Source organism: Hemiscyllium ocellatum (assembly GCF_020745735.1).
Source record: "Hemiscyllium ocellatum isolate sHemOce1 chromosome 15 unlocalized genomic scaffold, sHemOce1.pat.X.cur. SUPER_15_unloc_9, whole genome shotgun sequence".
NCBI lineage: Eukaryota > Metazoa > Chordata > Chondrichthyes > Orectolobiformes > Hemiscylliidae > Hemiscyllium > Hemiscyllium ocellatum.
The window spans coordinates 175,628-195,773 of NW_026867473.1; the positions used below are offsets into that span (position 1 = coordinate 175,628).

Consider the following 20,146-nt stretch of genomic DNA (forward strand, 5'->3'; position numbering starts at 1 on the left):
ATATTTCAAAACACAAAATAAAGTCCCATTTCCTATTCAAAAACTGCAGTCATTGCAAAAACAAAAAAAACTCAGCAGGTCTGGCAGCATCTGTGGAGAGAAATCAGAAGTTAATGTTTTGGGTCCAGTGATCCTTGCTCAGAACAAAATCTGTCAATGATTTTACTTACAAACGAGCACAATATAACAAATAACCATTAATATTCCAGGAGGCATATTCCACCTTTAATTCATGATTCCAGAAAGACATACCTAGATAATTATTAAGTGCATTCAAATAATTAGGACAAAACATATTTGTCATTAGTTCGAAGTCCGATACATTTTACACACACACATATTTTACATCGGGTCTTTTGTAGCATCTCCCAGTTGAGGCGACCTGCAAATGCATCCAAGCTGTCACTGATGCCTCTTTCTCCAGATTACACTTGTTTTACATCATTCACCCATAACAAGGAGAGCCAAGCAACCTGGGCAGTGGGATTCTCTGCCATCACTTCCTTCCCCCAGCTGTAGGGTGTCATAGCCTGTACCCATATTGCTTTCAGACTGCCCTATCACAAACCTGCAGAGCTGGAGAGTGGAAGGTTTTATCACTTCCACAATGTTTAACTTATATGGAACCATCGATGCCAGAGTTTGGAGGATTATTTCAGACTGTCTTGGAGCTGCCATGATGTTGATGTAGAAGACAAGTCCCGAGTTCCTGCCTCCTTCCAAAGACGTTGGGCCACAGAAGAAGAGCTGCAGGGAATTCAGTGAAAAATTCTCTAAATTTGGTTCATAACATGTTTTTCTTTTCTTGTTATTCTTTCTTGGGATGTGGTTTTTTTGGTAAGGCTGCCATTTGTTTTCCATCCACTATTACCTTTGAACTGAGTGTCTTACTTGACTATTTCAGATGTCAGTTAAGAGCCAACGTAATTGCCATGGATCTGGAGTTTCACTAATAAACCTGTAATCTGAGAATCAACAATGGTTATATGGTCATCATAGGCTAGTCTTTAAATCCAGATTTTATTGAATTCATATTTCACCATCAGCTGTGGTAGTATTCAACACCATGACTTCCAGAACAGTAGGTTAGTGCTCAGGATGACCACATGACAATAATGCCATAAGAAACAGGAACAGGAGTAGGTCCTTAAGCTCTTGATCCTGCTCCACCATTCAATAGGATCGTGATTGATCCAACATTCCTCACTTTCACCTTCCTGTGCTTTCCCTGGAAGCCTTGATTCCCTGGCTGATCAAGAATCTATCCATCTCAGCCTTAAATATACACAAGGACTCTGCCCCCACGGGGGGCACTGTGACAAGGACTTCCAAAGACTCAAAGATAAGAAATTCATCCTCGTTTCAGTCTGAAACTGGCACCCCTTGATTCTGAGACCATGCTTTCTGGTCCTAGATTCCCCTATGACAAGAAACCTCCTCTCAGCATTTTCCCTGTAAAATCCCTTAAGAATCTCATATTTTTCAGTTAGATCATTCTTCTAAGTTCCAGTGAGTAGAGTCTCAACCTATTTAGCATTTGCTATTTCGACAATCCCTGCTCTCTAGGGATTTGCCTTGTAGACATTCTCTCAACTGCCTCCAATGAAATTTCCCCAAACAAAGCGACCAAAACTGCCCACATTAGTCGGGACTGATAAAGTTTATAAAAGAATGATGGGTATGGATAGAGTTAATGCTAGTTGTCTTTTCCCAAGGGTGGGCACTTCAAGACTAGGGGGCACATTTTTAAAGTGAGAGGAAAGAGATTTTAAAAAGATGAGGAACTTTCTTTATGCATAGAGTGGTTCGCATGTGGAATGAACTTCCTAAGAAACGGGAGGGTGTGGGTACAATTATAAGGTTTAAAAGACATTTGGATATACATGAGTGGGAAAGGGTGGTACGGCTATGGGCCAGGAGCCGGCAGGCGGAACTAGTTTAGTTTGGGATAATTTTCAGCTACGCTTTGTTGGACCGGAGGGTCTGTTTCAGTGTTGTATGACTCTATGTGGTCTCACCAGTAAGTCTTCCCTACTCTTACACTCCAATCTCCTTGAAATAAGGGTCTATGAATGTTATCAAGATTCTAATGCGACCCTAAGGCAATGGCAAGATGAAGATACAACACTGCCCATGCTTCCACCAGGGCCACAGTTGAACAATCATAACTCAACCACTTCAAGATGAGTTGGAAGCTCCAGTGGGGCATTGCAGTATAGATCAGAAATGGTGCACTATGCCTTTCTCAAGTGCAGTTGACAAACAGGGTGTGGACTGTCGGCAGAGGAAATAGGGGATCAGCAGTAATCTTCTGAGAGTGAAGATAAAGGCAAGGACATTGAACAGGGTGAACATACATGACAGCAGACATACCTACATTAGAGGGTAATGCACTGTCAAAGACAAGAAAACAGAAAGAACTGAATTGCAACACATGTCTAGGATGAATAAACTGGTATTGACTTCCTCATGTATAATTGTTTTTGGTTATATGGTAGCAACCATGGTTCGGGCAAAATATATGTGGACCAAATTATTTTTGTAATCATCCAACATTCCTGTTGTTGAGTAAATGTATTCTTAATCATATTAATGTATGCTTGGTGAAGGTAAAGGTAAGGTCCACATAGTCTGAGTAGACCGTGGGTTGTTCTCATTACAGAGAGATGTGTATGCTCAGTTTGTATTGTCTAGTATCTACACATCATAGACCCTTCAAACTGTTGAGGAGATAGCAACAGTCAGTGAAAAAGGGACACTAACATAGCTTGCTGCTAAAGTTCGGTGGTTTTATAGCCTGCAGTCAAAATATGTAACTCAGTGTAATGTCATCTCTCACAATAATAAGTTAAGAGCATTCCTGAGGCATTTTATAATAATGATCCCAGGAATGAAAGGCTTGTCACATGAGGAGCGGTTGAGGACTCTGTGTCTGGACGCAATGGAGTTCAGAAGAGTGAGGGAGATCTGATTGAAACTTACAGAATGCTGAGACCCCGTGGTAGACTGGATATGGACAGGTGTGTCCACAAGCAGGAGAGATGAGAACCAGAGGACATAAGGACATAGCCTCAAAATGAAAAGGTGATGCTTTAAAGCTGAGAGAAGCTGTAGACTGGTAAGCCTGACATTGGTGGGGGGCAAGTTGCTAGAGGGAATCCTGACGGACAGGATTTACATGTATTTGGAAAGGCAAAGGATTAGAAAGAGTCAACATGGCTTTGTGTGTGGGAAATCATGTCTTCCTAACTTGGCTGACTTTGTTCAGAGAAGTAACAAAGAGGATTGGTGAGGGCAGAGCGGTAGACGCAATCTATGTGGACTTCAGTAAGGTGTTCTACGGTATCCCCACGGTAGACTGGATAGCAAGGTTAGATCACATGGAGTACAAGCAGAACTAGCCACTTGGATACAGAACTGACTTTGAAAGTCAAAGACAGAGGGCGGTGGCGGAGAGTTGCTTTTCAGACTCGAGGCCTGTGACAGTGGTGTGCCACAAGGATCGGTGCTGGGTGCACTGCTTTTCATCATTTATATAATGATTTGGATGTGAACATAGGGGATACAGTTAGTAAGTTTACAGATGACACCAAAACTAGAGGTGTAATGGATGGCAAAGAAAGTTATCTCAGAGTACAACAGGATCTTGATGAGATGGGCCAATGGGCTGAGGAGTGGTGCATGTATGGAATGAGCTGCCAGAGGAAGTGGTGGAGGCTGGTACAATTACAGCATTTAAAGGGCATCGGATTGGTATATGACGAGGAAAGGTGCAGAGGGATTTGGGCCAAGTGCGGCAATTGAGTCAAGATTAGGTGAGGAGAACTGATCGGCATGGATGAGTTGGATTGATGGGACTGTTTCTGTGTTGTACATCTCTATAACCCCCTCCACCCAGTACACTCCTCCCTATCTCTGTAACTTCATCCAGCCCTGACACCTTCCCTATTTCCAGAACCTCCTCCACCCCCTACACCCCACCCTATCTCTGAAACCTCCTCCTGTCCCAATAACGCTCTCTTAGCTGTAACATCAATGCTCATTATCACTCCATGATGTCATCCCTCCTGTGATCCCAGCCTCTTGACCATCCCCTAATTCCATCACTCCACCGGCCTTCAGCTGCTTGGGCCCTCCATGTTATCATCTCATAAGACTTTGAGCAATTTGCATTTCCCTTCTCTGATGAATCCTGTCCATTTTTTCCTGGAAACAATGTTATACCTGTTGTGGATTTACTAGAGTAATTCAGGAAGAGTCCCTCAACAGCACCTTGTAAACCCAACATCAATATCATCTTGAAGACAAGGCCAGCAATATGACGTAACACTACTCCTTCTGCAGTTACTCTCCACTTCACCCTTAATCCCAATTTTGAAATTAATCATCCTTCCTTCAGTTTTTCTGGGACAGAATCCTGGAACTCTCTCCCATGTGACTTTGCATTTGTGGTCAGGGTTCTTAAAACACAAGGACAGTGGGTTTAAAGAGGAGAGTTCCTTATCATTTATGCCGGAGAGATTAGGGGGATGGGTAACAAGGCTGTCCCAGTCAGTGATGCCCACTTCATGTGAATCCACAAACAAGTCTGTCATTGCGATGTTGCCATGGGAATGCACATTACATTCCTGTTCTGAGGGATACACAGGAACAGTAGGAAATGAGACTTGGTCGAATCAGTCAAAGAGCCAAGATGTTTCCCATCAGTGTCCCAGCGAGATGTGGACAGTTACAAGAGGAGTCAGGGTGAAACAATACCTGCTGGAGTGTGATGACCTTCATTGTTCAGCTCTCTGAACATTGGAGTTGGGAGGGCGTGCTGAGGTTGGACAGGAAGTTGGTAAGGGCAGTTCTGGAAGACTGTGTCCTGTTCTGCTCACGCTGCTGTAGGAAGGATATTATTAAACTGGGGATGGTTCAGAAAAGATTTACCAGGATATTGCCAGGAGTGCAGGGTTTGAGATATAAAAATAGACTGGAGATGCTGGTGATATTTTACAAAGAACATTACAGCACAGGAACAGGCCCTTCAACACTCCAAGCCTGCACTGACACATTTTGCCTTCCATATGAAAACTGTCTTCACTTACAGGATCCGTATTCCCCTGTTCCCTTCATATTCATGCCTGCTGCTGGATGATTCTTGAAAACTACAATTGTATCTGCTTCCACTGTCTGTTCTGGCAGCGTGTTCCATGAACTCGCCACCCTTTCCATGATAAACATGCTTCACATATCTCTTTTAAACACCCCCCTGACCCCTGCACCTTGAACCTGTGTCCCCGAGTAACTGACTCTTCCACCCTGAGAAAAGGCTTTCCACCCTATCCATGCCATTCACAATCTTATAAACTTCTATAAGGTCGCCCCTCAACCTCTTGCATTCTAGTGAAAACAAACCCAGTCTATCCAATCTTTGTTCACAGGTAAAATCCCCCATTCCAGGCAATGTCCTGGTAAACATTTTCTGTCCCCTCTCTAAAGGATCCATTTCGGAACTGTACGTGTTTTTCACTGCAGCATAGGAAATTGAGGGGTGACCTTATTGAGGTTTATAAAATCCTGACAGTGATTGATAAGGTGAATGACAAGGGTCTTTTCCCTAGTGTGGGGGAGTTCAGACTCAGGGCCATGTTTGTAAGGTCAGAGGAAAAAGATTTAAAGATTGAGGCGCAACTCTTTTTTCCCCAGAGTGGTTTGTGATGGAATGACCTTCCAGACGAAGTAATGTATGTGGGCACAGTTACAATGTTTAAAAGATGCCAGCTCTTGATGCCAGTCGTTTTTTTTCTCTATTCTGTGCTACTGAATGCCCAAATTTCTGTGACATGCATTTCCAGAGGACTAACATGGCAAGGGGGTACATGTTGCTGCTGCAAATGTGTTGCTGGTCAAAGCACAGCAGGTTAGGCAGCATCTCAGGAATAGCTGCCTAACCTGCTGTGCTTTGACCAGCAACAATTTGCAGCTGTGATCTCCAGCATCTGCAGACCTCATTTTTTACTTACAAGGGGGTACATGTTAAATAGGAGGACCCTGGCAAGCACAGAAGATTAGACGGATCCTGGTTTGTGTGTCCAGCCATCCGTGAAGGCAGCAGGATAGGCAGGTAAGGGAATTAAGAAGGATCAAAGCCACTGACTACATGAGCAGGGAGGTGTCATGTTGGAGCTTTACAGGATTTTGGTGAAACCTCAGCTGGAGTACTGGTGTAAGAGTCACAGTACAAACAGGTAACCACCTTCCCGTCTCCTGGTCCTCTCTTCATCCAAGGGTTACCCCTCCCACATTGTTGTGGGCTCGATGGCAGGTTCCTTCCTGAAAGAGCAGCCCGGGCAACACCGGTCCAGGAACGGCCGGAGAGAAGCACAGAGCGGGCAAGGAAATGACTGGATCCAGGCAGGCAGACAGGAGCAAGAGGAGCCCGGACTCCGAGAGAGAAACAACGGAACATTGGCTGGGTTTCATCCAGAGGAGGGCGGGAGGAGTTACTGAGAGAGACAGAGAGAGAGGGACACGTGTTAGTGAGAGAGGGAGGAGAGGGAGAGGGAGGAGAGGTGTGACTGAGGGAGAGAGGTGAGTTAGTGGAGGAGAGGGATTACAAAAGGAGAGGGGTTATAGAGGGAGCGGGGTTACAAAGGGGTAATGGAGAGAGGGAGAGGTGTTAAAGTGGGAGAGGAATTCCAGAGGGAGAGCAGTTCGGGGGGAGAGGGAGTGAAAGTCAGAGTCATTCGTTGAATGTTGGGGAAACAAGGGAAGACAAGGGTCTAACAAGGACAGGGGACTGGCTCGTGCGACCTCTCCAGCAATTTGAATCACCCCTTCCCCAAGGCCTGGTGGAGGCAGTGCTGCCCAGCACAGAGAGCATCCATTCTGCATTTGCCTATCGCTTATAGGCTGGGGACACTGCCCTCTAGAAAGTGCCATGCCCAAGCTGAGCCAGCGTTGTGCCCACTGGTCGTTCCTCAGATCAGCGTTGTGAGTGTTCAGTGTGGTCTTGTTGTGCCAATGGCTGCTGGTCCAGAGAGGAGGGGGCCGGCTGACCCTCAGGCTGGTGAAACCAGGCGCCAGTCCAATGCAGGAACACCTCCTGCTGGTCGAGGAGAACTCCACCTGCTGGCAGATCATCCAGGGGGACAGGCAGGAGTTGGAAAGGGCCCTCCTCAACTCTATTATGTCTCCCTCAAGCACAAAGCCGTCACTGAGGGACATTATCTGAACATGACCCGAAATTGCAGATCATTTGTGAGGGCCCGCAGGTATATCACTGGCCCCCTGAGCCCTCAGGAGGAACACTTCCCCTTGGCTTACTCCATGGTCATCCACCAGAGCATTGAGATGTTCAAAAGGCTTCTCCGGAGCATTTATGCCCCACAGAATGTCTACTGTATCCACGTGGACCGCAAATCCCCGAGTCCATTTCATGCGGCAGTTCGGGCCATCGCTTCGTGTTTCCACAATATCTTTGTCGCAGCCAAGCTGGAGTGGGTCACCTATGCTGGCTGGAGCAGAGTTCAGGCGGATCTCAACTGCATGAAGGAGCTGCTGGAGAGCCCTGTCCCCTGGAGGTACTTCATCAATGTGTGTGGCCAAGACGTCCCCCTGAAGACCAACCGGGAGATAGTCCGCAGCCTCAGAGCTCTGAACGGCTCCAACGTGATTGAGTCGGATCCTGCGCCAAGGTTCAAAAAGGTAACCGCCTTCCTGTCTGCTGGGCCTCTCTTCATCCAAGTGTTTTCCACCCTCCCTCCCTCCATCATCTCTTTCTCCCCTCCAGTCCTTCACTCCTGCCTGTACAAAGAGAGACAGGGTTGTTAAAACTGTTCAGTTGCATGGAGGGAGGTTCAGAATGTACAAAGGAATATAGAGGAGTTGGAGAGTTGAGCTGCAAACAGAGTAGAAGGGCAATTGACGTTTCAGGTCGGAAACTTTCATCCGAACCCGGGGAGGGGAAGGGGCTGCAGAATAAATGGGGGTGTGGGGCTGGGGAAAGGGGGTGGGATGGCGATTGGTGGATGCAGGGAGGAGGTGACTGTGATTGGACAGTGGGTGGGGTGGAGCAGATGGGTGGAAAGGAAGATGGTCAGGTGAAAGAGATGGGGTGGAAAGAAAGGGCTGGGCCTGGGAAAAGGAGGGATATAGACTGATTACGAGAGTATACAGGAATGTAGGTAGGTTAAGAGTTAGGAGAAAGTGAGGACTACCGATGCTGGAGAACACATCAAGAGTGTGGCACTGGAAAAGCACAGTGGGTCAGGCAGCATTTGAAGAGCAGAAAAATCAATGTTTCGGACATAAGCCCTTGATCAGGAATGAGGCTTGTGGACCAGGGTGCCGAGAGATAAGTGGGATGGGTGTGGAAGGTAGCTGGGAAAATGATGGATCGATGAAGGGATTTGGAGGGGGGGGGGGCGCGGGGCAGGCGGGGGTGCGGAAGGTCGAGTGGACAGGTGAAGGAAGATGGACCGGTCAGGAGGGTGGTGTTGAGTTGGAGGCTTGGGACTGCAATAAGTTGGGGTGGGGAAATGAGGAAACTCGTGAAATCGACATTGATCCGTCTGGTTGCTGGGTTCCAAGGTGGAATATCCAGGCGTCAGCTGGTAAGGGTTTGGTGATGGAGGAGGCCCAGGACCTGCATGCCCTTGGTGGGAGGGGGAGTTAAAGTGTTCAACCACGGGCCGGCGGGGTTGGTTGGTGTGGGTGTTCCAGAGATGTTCTCTGAAACAATGCGCAAGTAAGAGTTCTGTCTCCCCGATGTAGAGGAGACCACATCGGGTGCAATGGATGCAGTAGATGACATTGGTGGAGGTACAAGTATATTTCTGTCAGAGGTGGAAGGATCCTTTGAAACCTTGGACGGAGGTGAGGGGGGAGGTGTGGGTGCAGGTTTTCAGAGGCCAGGGAAGGTGCCAGGAGGAGAGGGTAGGTTGGTGGGGGGTGTGGATCTGACAAGGGAGTTGTAAGGGGAATGGTCTCATCGAAAGCAGATGGAGTGCAGAGGGAAGTATGTCCCTAATGGTGTTTGTTAGTGGCAGAAGTGTTGGAGGATAATGCAATGTATCCGGATGTTGGTGGGGTAGAAGGTGAGAACCAAGGGGTTCTGTCCCTGTTGAGTTGGGAGGGGTGTGGTTGAAGGGTGAAGGTACAGGAAATGGAGCAGATGCAGTGGAGGGCATTGTCAACCACGTGGGAGAGGAAATTGTAGTTTTTGAGGTAGGACGCCATCTGGGATGTTCTGTGATGGAATTGGTCCTCCTGGGAACAGATGCAGCAGAGGCAGAGAAATTGGGAATAAGGGATAGTGATTTTACAGGGGCAGGGTGGGAGGAGGTGTATTCCAGGTAGCTGTGGGAGTTGGTGGGTTTGTAGTAGATGTCCGCGATTAGTCGGTTGCCAGAGATGGAGATGGAGAGGTCCAGGAAGAGGAAGGAGGTGTCCGAGATTGTCCGGGTGAATTTGAGGTCAGGTCGGAAGGTGTTGATAGAATTAATGAACTTTTCAACCACCTCATGCAAATACAAGGTAGTGCCAATCCAGTCATCAATGTAGTGGAGGAATACGTGGGGAATGGTGCCGATGGATGAAGAGGCAGGCATCGTTGGGGCCCATGTGGGTGCTCATAGCTACCCCTTAAGAGTTAAGAGTGAACAAAAGAATGTAAGTTTGGTTCAGAGCATGTAAAGGATTGTTCTTAGGTTGATAGTGAAATAGTCTCACAAACTTGACTGAGTTTTTTGAAGAAGTAACATAGAGGATTGATGAGGGCAGAGCGGTAGATGTGATCTATATGGACTTCAGTAAGGTATTCAACAAGCTTCCCCTTGGAAGACTGATTAGCAAGGTTAGATCTCATGGAATACAGGGAGAACTAGCCATTTGGATACAGAAATGGCTCAAAAGGTAGAAGACAGAGAGTGGTAGTGGAGGGTTGTTTTTCAGACTGGAGGCCTGTGACCAGTGGAGTGCCACAAGGATCGGTGCTGGGCCCTCTACTTTTTGTCATTTATATAAATGATTTGGATGCGAACATAAGAGGAACAGTTAGTAAGTTTGCAGATGACACCAAAATTGAAGATGTAGTGGACAGCAAAGAGGGTTACCTCAGATTACAACAAGATGTGGACCAGATGGGGCAATGGGCTGAGAAGTGGCAGATGGAGTTGAATTCAGGTAAATGCGAGGTGCTGCATTTTGGAAAAGCAAATCTTAGCAGGACTTATACACTTAATGGTAAGGTCCTCGGGAGTGTTGCTGAACAAAGAGACCTTGGAGTGCAGATTCATAGCTTCTTGAAAGTGGAGTCGCAGGTAGATAGGACAGTGAAGGCAGCATTTGGTATACGCTCCTTTATTGATCAGAGTATGGAGTACAGGAGTTGGGAGGTCATGTTGCGGCTGTACAGGACATTGGTTAGGCCACTGTTGTAATGTTGCATGCAATTCTGGTCTCCTTCCTATTGAAAAGATGTTGTGAAACTTGAAAGGATTCCAAAATGATTTACAAGGATGTTGCCAGGGTTGGAGGATTTGAGCTTTCGGGAGAGGCTGAACAGGCTGAGGCTGTTTTCCCTGGAGCGTCGGAGGCTTGAGGGGTGACCTTATAGAGGTTTACAAAATTATGAGGGGCATGGATAGGATAAATAGACAAAGTCTTTTCCCTGGAGTCGGGCAGTCCAGAATTAGAGGGCATAGGTTTCGGGTGAGAGGGAAAAGATATAAAAGAGACCTGAGGGGCAACATTTTCATGGAGAGTGTGGTACGCGTATGGAATGACCTGCCAGAGGATGTGGTGGAGGCTGGTACAATTACAACATTTAAGAGGCATTTGGATGTCTTCAATAATTTCAGTCCAAGACAAGATCTGAAGCAGCAGTATCGTCTGATATACTCTTGCAAGAATGGTGTCCACAAGGTAGGCACACCCAGTACACAACCTTGATACACTACTCTAAACCCAGCATCCATTCCTCTTGTTTATCTCTTGCCTTATCAGGCCTTGTGCGTAACAGTACAGGTTTTGCTTGGCCATTTCCACATCCCTCTGTGGTCTATTGTTAGAGTATATCCTCCTTCACTGCCATCTGCTTCCTTGCCTGCTAAAGCAACATTTCCTCTCATTCTTCGTCCACACTGAGCCTTATGACCTTGATTGTGGTTTCTGTTTTTGCAGAAGCGGGAAACAGATGCTTATAACTGTGTGTACAAGCCTATCTAGCTTAACCTACACTCCCCTTCCTCTTTCATGATTCAGCTTTGTGATTTTCACAGACAACATTTCTAATTGTTCCTCACAATTTATATATTCCATCACCAGGAAGAAAGGAAACAGACAGTCCTGTTTATTTATATTTTATTAAACAATTCACAGTTTATACAAACAATTACATTTACAGCTGTATACAGAGAAACAGCAATTTTACAAGGGAGGGGAATGACAAAGCCAAACCCCAAACCCTGACATTCAACCGGTTTTCAGGGAAATGAGGACAAACCTCAAATCCCAGTTTCAATCATTACAAACAGTAACAATGACATTCATACATATAAGACAGTCCACTTGTGTAAGAAACAGTGCATACAATACAGACCCCCCCAAAAACAGCAAGCCTCTCCCCCCCCACCCCAATCCTTCCCACCTTCTGGCCGCTCTAAGACAGCCCGCCCCTACGCACCTTCCGGCTCTTGGTCCACCCTGACACACCTTTTGACCACCTCTAGGACAACACACCCCGTTACCCGCCCAGGGCGACAGTGCTGAGGACGGCATCTGGCTCTCAGTCTGCCCCTAATTACCATTGGGCTCTAATCACCCCAATGCACCGTCCGGCCAGTGGACTACCCCGACACACCTTCCCGCACCTCGAGGACAGCCCATCCCCTTCCCAGGGACGACAGCGTGCAGGGTAGCCCACAAGCCTTCTGGATCTCAGGCTGCCCCTATGCGCCTTCTGGCTCTTGTCTGCTCTGAGACATCTTCTGACCACCTCTAGGACAGCCCATCCAGATTACCCCTTCTCATGATGATAATGCTCAGAATGACCTACCCACCTACTGGCTCTAGAGGCAACTGCCATCAGGGTGGCCTACCCACCCTCTGGTTCTCAGGGTGACAGCTTTCATGAACGTCCCAGCTCAAAGTAAGAACTGCCAGACCCAGGGACACACAAGACACACAAGACGGTCTATCCAACACCTAGCTCTTGGGGAGACTGTCATCAGGGTGGCCTACCCACTCTCCGGCTTTCGGGACAGCCTACCAACCTTCAGGTTCACAGGATGGCCTACCTGCCCTCCAGCTCTCGGGGTGACAGCTTTCAGGATGACCCATGAGCCTCCCAGCTCACAGTAAGACCTACCAGACCCAGGGACATTCAAGACAGTGCTGGTGATAAGCCCAACAAACCATATGACAGTTAATTACCAACAAACAGAGTCCTTTCTAGTTCAGAGTCCATTAGTACAGACATTTTTCTTCAAAATGTAGAGTCCATTTCCAGGCCTGAGGGGTGGAGAGAGTGCCATACAAGGCCTTGATCAGACCACATCAGAATCAGTCTGTATATTTTTATCTCATTTAAAACATAAAATAATTACATTGACAGCAAGTTTCACCTGCCTTTTTCTTGGGATGAAGGGTTCATCTTATGAAGGAAGGTTGAACAAGTTGGCTTTTACATATTGAAGTTTGGAAATCTGAGAGATCTTTTTGAAATGTATAAATTTCTCTGAGGGGACATGAAAAGGTGGTTGATTGGACATTGCTTTCTCTTGTAGGTTTGACAAGATGTTCTGTAGAACAAGATATTGTCAGAGTCCTACAGCACTGAAACATACCCTTTTGTCCAACTCATCCTGCCAACCAGGTATCCTAATTGGAACTAGTCCCATTATCCTGTGTTTGGTCCATATCCCTCTAAACTTGTCCTATTTATGTTGTCTGTTAAATCTTGTAATTGTACCCACTACAATTCTTTTTGTCAATTTGCTCCGTATTTGCACTACCCTCAGGTCTCACCTTAAACCTATGCCCTCTGGGTTTGGACTCCCCCATCCTGGGGCTATTCGCTTTTATTGATTTTCCCCCACAATTTTATAAACCTCAATATGGTCAACCTTCACCCTCCAATACTCCAGTGAGAAAAGTCCTAGCCTATCTAGCCTCTCCTTATAACTAAAACCCTGCAGTCCTGGCAACATCTTTCTAAATCTATTCTGCATCCTTTGCAGTTTAACAACACCCTTCCAATAGCAGGGCGATCACAAATTTACCCAGTACTCCAAAAGTGACCTCACCAATGCCTTGCAGAATTATTTTCCCCTCAGAGGGCTGTTGCACTGTTTAAATCTCTTCTGTACAAAGTTGTAAAGGCTGAGTTGATGAAGTTATGAAAATGTGAAGTTGTTCATTTGGAAGGGCAATCAAAAGAATAGAATATTATTTAAATGGAGAAAGCTTCAGAAAGCTGTAACACAAAGGGATTTGGGGGAACTACTGAATGAAACATGGAAAGCTTGCACACGGGGGTAGCAGGTAGTTGGGAAGACTAATGGAATATTGGATGAAAACAGAAATTTCTGGAGAGACTCAGCAGGTCGGGTAGCATTCGTGGAGAGAAAACAGAGTCAATGTTTTGAGTCTGGTGACCTTTCTTCAGAACTGAAGTGGAATGTTTGCCCTTATTTGAAGAGGGTTGGAGTGTAAAAGTCAGGAAGTCTTACTGCAACTGTGCAAGGTGCTTGTGAGAGCACATCCAGAGTACTGTGAGCACTTCTGGTCACCTTATTTAAGAAAACATGTTGTTTCATTGGAAGAAGTTAAGAGAATGTTTAGAGGGCTGGCCCCCATTATGGAGGGATTGTTTTAAAAACAAAAGGCTAAACAGGATTCTACTCACTGGAGTTTAGAAGAATGAGAGGTGACCTCATTGAAATGGACAGGATTAAGGGGCTTGACAGGATAAATGCTGAAAGGATGTTTCTCCTCATGGGAGAGTCCAGGACCAGGGTGGGGGTATTGTCTCAGAATAAAGGGGCACCAGTTTAAGACTGAGATGGGGTGGAATTTCCTCTCTCAGAAGGTTGTGCATCTTTGGAATTCCTTGCCACAGAGAGCTGTCCTTGTATATATTTAAGGCTAAGATGCTCAGATTCTTGGTCAGTGGGGAATTAAGGGTTATGGGGATAGGGCAAGAACATGGATGTGAGGAATGTTGAATCAGCCACGATCCTAGTGGAGCTGGCTTGAAGGACCAAATGGCCAACTCCTGTCCCGACTTGTTAATGGTCTAACATTTACTGATGAACCTGTTCAAAGATGTTATCGCACAACTCTGGAGCAGAAGCGACTTGAACCTGGGTCTCCGAGGCTCACACTGCATGGATCCTAGTTTACTTTATATCATGCACTTGACATTGATGCTGGTAGTTATGGCTGCAATTCGCACCAACCTGCCTTAGATCAAATTAATGAAGTGAAGCCAGTGTAGGTTTTCAAAAGTAAGTCTCCAACCTCGCATCATGCATTGATGAAGCAGCTGAGAATTTGAATGCAGAGAATGTTGTCTGAACTGGATTCAATGAAGTGTTTCACTAGACACTAGATAAAAACGGCTGGACAACAAAATTGACAACACAAGCCACAATTCATAGATCTTGTTTTGGATGATAGGTTGGTAGGTGGGAATGATCCACACAGCTGAGACATATAAACATCAAGACCTGGAGCAGGAGAAGATGATTTGGCCCTACATGACGCCCACCATACTATATGATCATGTCTAATCCTCTATCTCAATGCCATACTACCACTTTCTCCCCATGCCTTTGATGCTTTTGAAACCTATACATTTGTTAATCGCATTCTTGAATATATTCAATGACTCAAACTCCACAGCTTTCTGTGGTACAGAATTCGAGTAAAAAATGAGGTCTGCAGATGCTGGAGATCACAGCTGCAAATGTGTTGCTCAAAGCACAGCAGGTTAGGCAGCATCTCAGGAATAGAGAATTCGACGTTTCGAGCATAAGCCCTCAATTCCATAACTTCACTATCCTGTAAATTAAGAAATGTTTCCGCATCTCAGCCCTAAATAGACGACTGCTTTTATTCAATATGTCAGTGATATCAATCTTGGAGTATGTGGCACAATGCCCATATTCGGGGCAATGTCAAACATGGAGGATTGGCAAATGGTGAGGATGATGTAAATTGTCCAGAGGCACCATGATGAACAGACAGCATCCAGTCAGAGGTGAATACAGAAGAGTGTAAGGTGATATGTTTTGGGAGAAGGATGTGAAGAGGTAATAGAAATGTAATGGCACAATCATAAAGAGTGTGCAGGGTTAGAGGGATCTGGCGATAAACATTCATCAACATTAGAAGGTGGAGGAGGCAGTAGGAGGGTAGAAAAGCAGAAGGCTTCATAAATAGAGGCATTGATGCCAATAAAGGGTTGTGTTATGCTGCATGCCGAATTGATTTAGCCCCAGTTGGATTGTTGTGGTCATTTCTGGTGACTATAAAATGATGTGAGGGCCCTCAGGACAGGGAGAAGAGGAGATTTCGCAGAATGGTGCCAGGGTTTAAGTTGGATGGCTCAGTCGGAAAGGTCAACGACGCTCCCATTGGAAGAAAGGAGATTGAGGTAAGGATTATTTAATGGGTACAGGGTGAGCACTCGGTAATGAAGACAAGGAAATATACTTCACTGTTCACCGATTGTACAAGTGCAATGGAATGCAGATGTAAGATTTTGGGTTAGAGGCATGGTGAGGATAACTGAGGAATTGAAACGTAAATGAAGCCTAAACTACATTTGTATGAGATGATGGCCAGTTCCGATGTAAGTTGGATAAAAAAAAGAGATCTGCTCCCATACATACAAGGAACAAGAGTAGGCATTGGCTTTTTTGATCCTGTTCCACCATCCACATTCCTGCATACCATCAATAATCTATCCTTCCCTTGGTAACCAAGGATCCATATCTCCCATGCATGATGCCACAAGGACCGAGGATAAAAGATACCTTTTGACACAATGTGAATAAAGTGTCTTGTGTCTTGCGGAAGGGGTGGCATGGTGGCTCAGTGGTTAGCACTGTTGCCTCACAGTGCCAAACACCTGGGTTCGATTCCAGCCTTGGGCGACTGTCTGTGTTGAGTTTGCACATTCTCCCCATGTCTGCATGGGTTTCCTCCGGGTGCTCTGATTTCCTGCCACAATCCACAAAGACGTGCAGGCCAGGTAGATTTGTCATGCTAAATTGCCCAAAGTATTCGGGTGTATTAGTCAGGGGTAAATATCGGGTAGGGTAATGCGTGTGGATGGGTAGCTCTTCAGAGGATTGGTGTGGACTTGTTGGGCAAAATGGCCTGTTTCCATACCGTAGAGAATCTAATGTGTGGTGTCCTTCACTCTGAGGGAGGAGCTTTGGATTCAAGTCCCACTCCAGGAGCTGATGGCCCAGGAAGGTGTCTTCATTGCTATTATGAGACACTCAAGGGTATGGGCCAAGTGCTGCAAAATGGGATGAGAATATCTCGGAGCTTGTCTTTTTGACCAATGCTGACACGATGGGCTGAAGGGCAACTTATTACTTTGGTTTTCTAAACCTAAATAAGCAGAGATCACGGAGTCATAGCATCATACAGTATGGAACAGACCCTTCAGTTCAACCTGTCTGCGCTGATCAGTCATTCCAATCTGACCTAGTCCCATTTGCCAGCCTTTGGCACATATCTCTCTAACCTATTCCTGTTCATCCACATCTAGATGCCTTTTAAATATTGTCATTGTACCAGCCGTCTCCACCACCTCTTGGTAGCTCATTCCAGGCACACATCACCCACTGCGTGAAAAAGTAACCCTTCAGGTTTTTCCCCTCTCACCTTAAACCTATGCTTCTAGTTTTGGACTTCCCCACCCTTGGGAAAAGACCGACATGGAAGGAATCAAAATGGGGCAAGAACAGAAAAGGAGGTCAGCTAAACAATTCTGAGCAGCAACAGAAAAATGCAGCCAAGTACGTATGTAAGCTAGCTAGCTTACTGAAACTGGCTCCAGTTAAGTGAGAAGGCAGGAAGACCAAAACAACACTCAACAGGTGTTGTAGAAGTTTAAGGTCAATGATCTAATGCTAAATACCATGTACCTAGATCAGGATCTGATTGATCAGTTGTGTTGCTAAGGCTTGAAATCAAAATGTAATTCATGAAAAGGGAACGCTGATTTGTGTGTAAAAGTGTGATTGCAACTGCCTGTTTCAGACTCTCCAGGTAAGGGTGGGCTTTGACCCGGCTGGTTGAGTCTTCTTGCATGTATGTGATAAAGGAAGCTGTGTGAGGTGTACTATCATCCGGCTGATCATTTCAACATCTATCCATGCCCCTCCTGATTTTATGAACTTCTGTAAGGATACCCCTCAGCATCTGACACTCCAGGAAAAATAGCCCCAGCCTATTCGATCTCTTACTGTAACTCAACCCCTCCAATCTCGGCAACATCCTGGTAAATCTTTTCTTCACCCTCTCAAGTTTAACAACATCCTTTCTTTCGAAGGGCGACCAGAATTGTATGCAGTATTTTAAAAGTGGCCTCACCAATGTCCTCTACAGACAATAGATCACACTTGGTAATGGCAAAGGCATATCAGAGATAGTCAAAGATACTCCTACTTATAGACAATAGGTGCTGGAGTAGGCCATTCAGCCCTTCGAGCCAGCATCACCATTCATTATAATCATGGCTGATCATCCACAATCAGTATCCTGTTCCTGCCTTATCCCCATAACCCTTGAATCCACTATCTTTCAGAGCTCTATCCATCTCGGTTACAGCTGCAACATTACATCCCAACTCCTATACTCAATGCACTGACCAATGAAGGTAAAGGTATCAAACACATACTTCACCACCCTGTCTATCTGTAATGCACTTTCAAAGAACTATATCCCTGTCCTTCTCTCTAAGGCAAAAGCTCTGTGTTCAAGTCCCACTCCAGGAGTTGATGACCACAGGAAAGTGTCTCCATTGCACTGGTGAGACATGAAAGGCGATGTTCCCAGTGCTGGAAAATGAGACTGGAGTAGAAGGAGCCTGTTTTGCCAGCGCAGACACAATGGGCTGAAGGATCTATTTTTCTGGTGCTCTCAACCTTTATGACCAGAGAGCACAGCTTGAAGTGTATTTTTGGAGCCAGATCCACTGGGAGAGTTTGAGGATGAGTTTTATGTTTGCTCAGCAAATGAGCATTGGGAGATGGTTTGGGAGGCAGGGATATGGGGAAATAGGCAGGTGACTGGCACGAGGCAATAGGAGTGAGAAAGGCCTGAGGGGCTGAATGGCCTTGTTCTCCACTGTAAGGTGAGTAACTGAGAGAAGGAGTGTGCATGGATCTTGCTGGAGCTGGGGGTGAGGAGACTGCAGAGGAGTTGGGGAGGGGAAAAGCCATAGGCGAAGTTGAAAAGCTATCATTTCTACTTTCTCATCTCTCTCACTCTCTCTTGCGCTTGCCTTTTAGAAATGTTGGCAATACCACCACGATACCCTCGACCAAGTCGTCTTGACGGTGCAACTGAAAGACCAGCCGAACATCCGCACCACCATCTTCATGGGCAGCGCCTACTTCATGGCCACCAGGGAGTTTGTTGGCCATGTGTTTGACAGTGCCGAGATCCAGGCCTTCCTCAAATGGTCGGAGGACACCTACAGCCCGGACGAGAATGTGTGGGCTACCCTGCACAGAATGCCCAATGTAGCCGGCTCCATCCCGTACACCCAAGGGGCCACCAGGACACTTGGCCGGGCAGTAAAGTGGTCCTTTGAGGCTGGTGACATTGCGAGGGGTGCCCTGTACCCTCCCTGCACGGGAAGGTATCGCCACTTGGTTTGTGTGTATGGGGCAGGAGATCTATAGTGGGTGGTCCATCAGAGATGTTACTTTGCAAATAAGTTTGACCCCAACATGGACAACACGGCAGTACAGTGCATGGAGGAATATCTCCGAAACAGGACACTTGGTAAAACGTGGACACCGAGTAAACCTCGGTGATGGTGGTAGGGGCAGTGGGTGAGACATCGGAAACACTGAGAGACTGGGCACTGTGAGACTGTATGCTATAGCACTGGCTGTTGTGGAGGCCAGGCACTGTGAAACTGCATGCTGCAACATTGCCACTGTAGCACTAGGCAGTGTGAGGCTGGGCACTATAGTGTTGGGCACTGTGGAGACTGGATACCTTAATACTATCCACTGTAACACTGGGCACTGTGAGACTTAGCACTGTAACATTAGTTACTGTGAGAGTCAAAATGGGAGGTGCTGGAAAAGCACGGCAGCATCCGAGGAACAGGAGAATCAATGTTTCAGGTATAAGCCCTTCATCAGGAATGTGGGGGAATAAGGGGGTTGAGAGATAAATAGAGTGAGGGTGGGGCTTTTGGTGAAGGTAGCTGGGAAGGTGCTCGGTAAGTCCAGTTGGATGGGTAATTGCGATTGGCCAGTGGGGAAGGTGGAACATATAGTCAGGAAGGAAGATGGACAGGTCAAGAGGGGAGAGCCGACTTGGAGGGTTGGATCTGGGATGAGGTGGGGGGGGGAAAAAGAGGAGAAATTTGGAAACTAGTGACGTCAATGTTGATGCCATGTGGTTGAGGGTCCCAAGGCAGAAGATGAGGTGTTCTTCCTCCAGTCGTCGGATAGCTTGGATTTGGTGAGGGCAGTAAGTGTCATTGTGGAGTGGGAAAGGGAGTTGAAGTGGGTTATTTGTGCCCAGTCTCACAGGGACACATCCGCCAATAATATTCAACACTGCATGAGTAGGCACTGCATTACTAGAACATTGCAGTAGTGGGTACTGCATTACTGGAACACTGCATTACTAGAACACTGCACAAGTGGGCACTGCATTACTGGAACATTGCATTACTGGACCACTGCACTAGTGGGCACTGCATTCCTGGAACATTGCATGAGTGAGCACTGTATTACTTGAACACTGCACGAGTGGGCACTGTTCAGCTGGACACTACAAGACCGGTATTGTGACCATCACTACGTTTTTTTATTTTTCTCATTTTGGTTTGGAACTGTGAGTCCAAATTGAGAATTGAACTTTGAACAGTGGCTAGTTCTTCTTTAAAAAA

At 46.4% G+C, this 20,146-nt stretch overlaps 1 pseudogene; it reads left to right on the forward strand.

Moving 5' to 3' along the window:
- Positions 1–6,303: 6,303 nt before the first annotated feature.
- Positions 6,304–19,052, forward strand: LOC132806960 (beta-1,3-galactosyl-O-glycosyl-glycoprotein beta-1,6-N-acetylglucosaminyltransferase 3-like; annotated as a pseudogene).
- The last annotated feature ends 1,094 nt before the right edge of the window (positions 19,053–20,146 follow it).